The following is a 7,068-nucleotide window of genomic DNA, read 5'->3' on the forward strand; positions in this document are numbered from 1 at the left end:
AAGAGGAAGTAACAGTTAACTAATGGGAGTGTGCTGACAGTTTTATAAAATTAAATCTCTGTAATTTACATTTTGAAGAAAATATATCTTTTGTACTTTTCATGTGAATATTTTTTTTTTTTACCTTTCACTGTTTACTGTGTGATTGTCACAGGACATGAATAATAATAACCACTTTATTGGGAGTTTTTTTTTAATGCATCCTTTCCTATTTGGTCAGTAAGTCCCATAATGTAAATGTATATAGTATATAAAAAACAATCACTTTGGTAGCTAATTTGATTGAATACATTGTGACCAGTTGCTCTACTGTGGAGGAAGGTGGGAGTAAATATACATAAGAAAATATTTTATGAAGAATTGGTCATTTTATATGGAATTGTTTTCATACATTATGTGTGTCATTAAAAGCATATAAAACACTACAATGACTTCTTAACCTTTACAGAGAGGGAAAAAATAGATTTTACTGTATTTAGTTCTCTTTCCTCTCATTTTCTAACACTTTGAACTCTTTTATGTATACTGGATTACATCTTTAACTCTGCATTGATGGGAGCTAGGCCCATTATATAGTGATGATTTCTTTGTCATCCTGTCAGATTTTTTCTTTAAACCATTATGATTGAAAACTGATCATAAACTAATCCTGTCTTTACCTAGACACACAAATACTGATTTAATGCTTTAAGTTGATCTGTCTAAAATGCTAATTGGTGTTAACGCACATAATGACTGTGAAAACTCATACATAATTTAATATGGGATTATTTTCCATAATGTATTGTCCGTTACTACACAACAAGCTGTTCCTGCCTCCCAGTGATGGTAACTGGAACTACAACAATGTGTTTATCTAAACAACAAAGAGGATAAGAGAGCCTTTAACTAGTTTGAATACTTTGAATCATGTTTACTATATAATTAGATTTTTGTTCTTTTTCCCTATATATATATATATATATATATATATATATATATATATAAGTAGTTCTGGTCTTGTGCTATTTCCACTGACAACAGCATATTTAACCACCTCTTCCTCTTGCTTTCTACTGATTCAATATAAACTGTGAATGGGTACTTGTGCTGTGCTTTAGTAGAATATGTAATATTCAAAAACAGAGTGAGCCCACTTGGCTACTAGTGACATGCAAGTTTGATTTGATGACAACATCCAGTTCTCCCCCTTTATTCCTCCTTTAAGTAGCTTTAAAGTTGGATAAATCATCTTATTCCACACTGATATTCTGTATCATCTTGTTCAAGCTCTTTATTGAAACTATGATGTTTACCCTGTGAAATATTCAAACCTAAGACTTTTCTATGGCAGCACCATTTAATCAAATATTCTTGATGTCTTTTTTATATTAATCATGTTGAACATTTCTTTATGTCCTTATTAGATAGCAATAACAGAGATACGCCAGGAAACAAGCACACATGTGTAACAGGTTCAATTGTTTGGCACAGATTGTAAGAGGAATGAAAACACCCCAAACTTGGTATTTTATTTACATTTGAACTTCTCCACCCTCCTTTGAATGTAGAGTAGAATGATTTGAGGTCAAAGTGTTGAATAACAGCAGTGTTGTCCTGGCGGTTAAAGAGACTTTTCTTCAACTGGTCTGGTAAAGACCAGACTTTTAAACTGTACCATGCAGCAGAGGAAACGTCATTTAACATATCATATGCAGATTATATCACAATAGCTACTTAACCAGTACTTCCAACACTTAACACATTAACTAATAGAATCTGCAGTGAGTCAGCTTGATTCTTTGTTTCTAACAGTGCAGACCAAGATTGGAAAAATGATCCTCAATGTCACTTGCATATTCAAATCATAATTCTCGTAAGATAAACAAATTGACCGCTTCATTATAAAGTCTTTCAAAAATAAGGTCGGATCCAAGAGGTAAGACTGCAATTACACAGATTGTGGCTTGTGATAATAAATAAGGTGGAGGAGACAACTGGAAATTAGCAAACCAGTTTGGATTTTTATTTGCCTCATAGGTTTTTATGTTTTCCTGTTTTATTTAAGTAGCCTACTGATCAAGGTGTCACTGCTGGTATGAAATGTTGGTAACACTTTACTTGGAGGTATGTACATGACATGACACTGTCATGAACACATGAGACTGTCATGACACATGAACCCTAACTCTAACCCTAAACATAACTTGTCATGACAAAAAAACAAATAACACTTACTAAAAGAAGTCATAAACGTTTATGACTATAATGTTTATGACACGTTCATGACAGTGTCATGTCACTCTTATGTAGATACCTTCAAGTGAAGTGTAATGGAAATGTTTCTCCAAGTGCATCCTCGTTCTCAGAATCTAACATTCAACTTCAGTGAGCCTTCAGCGCAACTGTTTGGACACTGTGAAGACAACATGGCAGGTATTATAGTCTGGGCTTCTCTCAGCACTCTCTTCTCTCTGGTGAGATGTCCTGCATGTGTCGCTGTTCTCTGGGAACTGTTTCAGAGACACAAAGTAGGATCCTCCGTCTCCCCAAACGACTTCATGCTCAACCTTACCATCATGGACTTGGTCTTCCTGTGTTTTGTCCCATTTGGGCTGTGTAACTTCCTCCTGTTGCAAATCATGTCTGTTGAAATGCTGAGCAGCCTTCTGTACGCCTTGAACCTGGCTGGACGACCTCTTTTAACAGCGTGTATATGTCTGGACTGGTACCTGGCTGTGGTCCATCCTGTCACCTACCACACCAGGCAGAGTCTGACCCCCCGGGTCCTCATGGCTGCTGCCGTGTGGACCATGACAGCTGCTCAAGGGATCGCGTCCACAGTAGTTGATGAGTTGAACCACAGCATCTGGGCCATGTTTGTATACATCATAGTGCTGCCCGTCATTGTCATGCATGATGTCTCCATCCTCTGGACTCTGAAGAAGTCCCTCCGTGCAGGTGGAGACTTCCACCACAGGAAGAAGAAGGCTCTTCAGATCATCAGCAACAGCATGGTCATGACCGTCACCTCGTACTGATTATCAGTGATGACAAAGAGTATGAATGCTTTTTAGCAATACCGATCCTCATAACCACCATTTTTAACCATTCATGATTTATGGCTTTTTTCAATGCAGCCTTTAGAAATACCATAAAGATTTGTAGGTGAATTAAATCATGCAGATTGTACAGTAGTGTGTTTAAAGATCTGCTCATCAGCCATGCAGGGAATCTGAGCAGCAATGAGGTCCACAAGTCTGTCAGGTCTGGCATATTAGTCCTTTAAATGATGGACAACTGTTAATGATGTGGGCTACTGACTCCAGGCGAGGTCATGCAACATGCAGAGGGGTGAATGGATGGAGGGAAACCACAGTAATGAGTTGTGTTTTGTAGGAAGAACCTGCAGACGTGCTTTTATACAGAAAGTAAGGATCTCCTCACTGATGGTGGCGTTGCTGTAGGTAGTGTGTGATACAGAGTGGGCCGCGCAGGGCAGTTTTGCCAACTTTCACTGGAGTTTTAGACTGGACCAGTACTCCATATTTTGGGCTCTTTGAATGACAGAAGGGTCTGCCTTGATGTTCTAGGCTGGAGCAGGTGAGCAATGTTGTTATCGTGCAGTCTGGCATACATACTAATGTATATATATATATATATATATATATATATATATATATAAATGTGAATCAGTGTCTGCTAAATTTGTGGGATCAATAAAGTTTGATCTTATCGTATTCATTGTAAGAGCATCATGATAAAACACATGTAAAGTAATAGAATAGGACTAAATCACAACAAATGAAATTCATTTTACTGGTGAGATTACTGTAAAACATTGAAACTATGAGGCAAAAATCTGTCATTCAAGGAGAACCCCCCCCCCCCCCCCCGCACAACCTATATTTGTCTGTATTAGGTGTCAAAAGCACAAAGCTATTTTCTTATGACTACTCTTCTTAGAATCACTTGTAATCAATCTCAAATGATTGTTTTTCCAGCATACATCTTCAGTAGCCCAGTATGCAAATGATGTTTGTTTATACATGCACACCTGCATGAGCACAACTGTCATGAAAGATGACCTGCCCGCCTTCATCATTTACATTTGTAATATGATCATTGTACATGAGGAACCAAATGTAAATCTATCATGGAAAATAAGTCTTTGATTTTACAAAGTAATCCAGTTGATGTGCTTGTGTATAGCAGTAGGACTTTGTTTCACATGTTTATTGGACTTTTCATTACTTTTGTTAGATCACTGTCTCAGTCTGAGGTTTTAAATTATAGGAAATTATACACAGAAGCACATGTCTTCTAGACTACAATGCTGATGGTGTATTTTGTTCTAATGTGTTATATTCAAAGCCAATAGAACTGTTGTGTATTTTACTCATTTAATTTTGTAGCCATAGTTCATGTACTGTTAGTTAAAATGTTTAGGGTTTCTTTCTATTTATCCTGATTAAAGTTCCAGTGAAAGGAAAATATGCAATATGCGATAACATTGTTGAATATCTCTAAAACAATATGACTTGCGATAAATAGATATTAAAGTGTACTCAGTTCTTCCTTTCTGCATGCTCTCAGTATTCTAATAAAATATAACAAATTGCTTGTTGAATTTTAAACAAATGAAAGAAAATCATTTCCAAGATTCTGTTATTGGACAAATTGAACATTAAATTAACCATAAAAGGCACCATTAAAAAAAAGAATTACAGTTACATTTTAATGTGCAGTTTTCTACTGATTGAGTGTCTTTTGCAATATGTCGCAGCCTTTTTGCGATGTGTTTATTGCGCAAGTCGACATCGCAATGCCAATCCAAAAAACGATTTATTGTGCAGCACTAGTCCTAAGAATGCAGATTTTAGTATATCAGAGAACTATGTTTTTTTTTCAACATTATGTTTCTATTAGGGCAAAACAAATCATTAGTGCATATGACATAAAATTAACAACATAGTATATAACATTAAATGAATAAAATCAAAGAAATAATCACATAAAAACTTGTCAGATATAATACATCATAGGATAATGGCTTATTTGAACGTTAAGTTTGAGGTTTATTTCAACTTTATAACATACACAGAGCTGAAAGTTAAAATGTTTTTTTTTTAGCTTCTACAGCACCTGAATATATCAGAGGGAGAAGCAGAAATTAGCAGATGAGGCATGATTTAAGACTTCCTGTAGCATCCAAGCCTGAAACAATCCAATTTGCCATGATTTTTTAGGTGGAGTATAGGCATGACAGCAGAGCCTAAACTGGAAGTAATGGTAATTGATATAGCAGCAGTGCATATGAAAGTATCGAGACTGCTGATCAGGGGCCTCCCAATGGCAATCAGAAGCACTGGAGGAAGGTAAGACAAGACTGTCATCACCAGGCTGTTGATGAGGGTCTGAATGGCTCTTTGCTTCTGCAGGTGGATGTTTTTTCTGCCAGGGTCAGACTTAGTTAGTGTATGGAGGATGAAAGAATCACAGATTACAATTATCACCATAGATATTATAAATGGCACAGTGGCAAACATGGTGTAGTAAAAGTTTTTAATAAGAACGTATGCAATCCCAGTAGCAATCGTCAAAGTCCAAACGATGACAGCCATTACGACCCTGGGAGTCAGACTTTTCCTCTTGTGGTAGGTGATTGGATGAACCACAGCCAGTTAACAGTCCAGACAGATACAAGCCATCAGGAGGGGTCTCCCACATATGTTCAAGGCATAAATAAAGTCCCAAACCGCTTCAAACGGCCAACTCTTCCAGAACCAATGATTGAACAATGCAGGTGGGATGAACACCAAGAAGACACTATCCATGACGGAGAGGTAAAAGCATTGTAAAAAAAGACCAAATATATGTGCCCTTTTCAAGGTGTTGACATCCCTCTACACCAAATTCTTCCCAGACAGATGCGGATGTGGTGGAGTTGTTGGACAGATGCTCGGAACGAAGAAGTATCCCAAGCAACATTATGAAGCAGAGTAGTTTGGAGGGTCAAAAACCTGAGCGACACAGATATACTATTTAAGAGCATGAAAAATAAATGATGCTGCTGTGTCTTGTTGCCTTGACCAAAGAGTCAAACATCTGTGGGAGCTGCTGCATTTGTTTGACAATCAAATATGTGAGCTGGTTTTGCAAATCATATATTTATGGAAAAGAGAAGACCGGCAGAGCATAGGAGATTCAATTTGATTCCAATAGCATGGCTAAAAAGGTAGGAAAAACGACTAAAGATTTTATATTCATATACCATATACCAGAATAGGTGCCACCAGAAAGCAAAAAATAAAGTTGTAGGTCTTCCATACACCTGTCATATATTCTAATCTTGAGCTGAGTAAATATTGTAATGTTGAAGTGAATGATTAAAGCCCTTACATGTCCATTAACCTCTGCTCATGAAAAGTGATGCAAATATCATCAGAATTGGCAAACACTGTGGTATGGAAACTCATTTATAAAAACCATGTGTGATGACCGGAAAAGCAAATGTTGTTTTAGCTTTTACCAGGTGGAAAAAACAAAGTGTGTGGCAGCATTAAAGGCAAATTAGATGTCAAAACTCAGTTTCTACAAATGTGCTATCATTGCTAATGAATTACCCTACACGTATTGCTGAGAGGAACAATAGTTGCTTTCATGTGCACTGTTGGCATTGGCAACATCACTGATGTGCTTATGGTGCATGCAAACACATTGACCATCCTACAAACATTTCAGTAGAAGGGTCAAATCACAGCTAAATGTAGTAAGGGTCCCAATATACAGGCCAGAAGGTGGGAGAAATGGCCAAGTACAACCTGATTTATATTTATAGATTCAAAAGAGATGTAAGTCTCAATTAAGGGAAAAACTGTGAACCTCAACATATCTGTGTACACAAAAGCAGCGTTTTCATAGCTGAGATTTTCAAAACATCTTCTCGAGTTTGGAACACATCCTCTCTCATGCTGCCTTCATGTACTTCTCGTAAACTCCACGATTATTAAACTATCCTTCCGTGAAGTTGTTTATAAACTTAGAACTCGTTGGGCATTCAAGTTGTTGGCATAAAAATCGCAAATA

This window comes from Sander lucioperca, chromosome 22 (genome assembly GCF_008315115.2).
Source record: "Sander lucioperca isolate FBNREF2018 chromosome 22, SLUC_FBN_1.2, whole genome shotgun sequence".
NCBI classification, from domain to species: Eukaryota; Metazoa; Chordata; class Actinopteri; order Perciformes; family Percidae; genus Sander; species Sander lucioperca.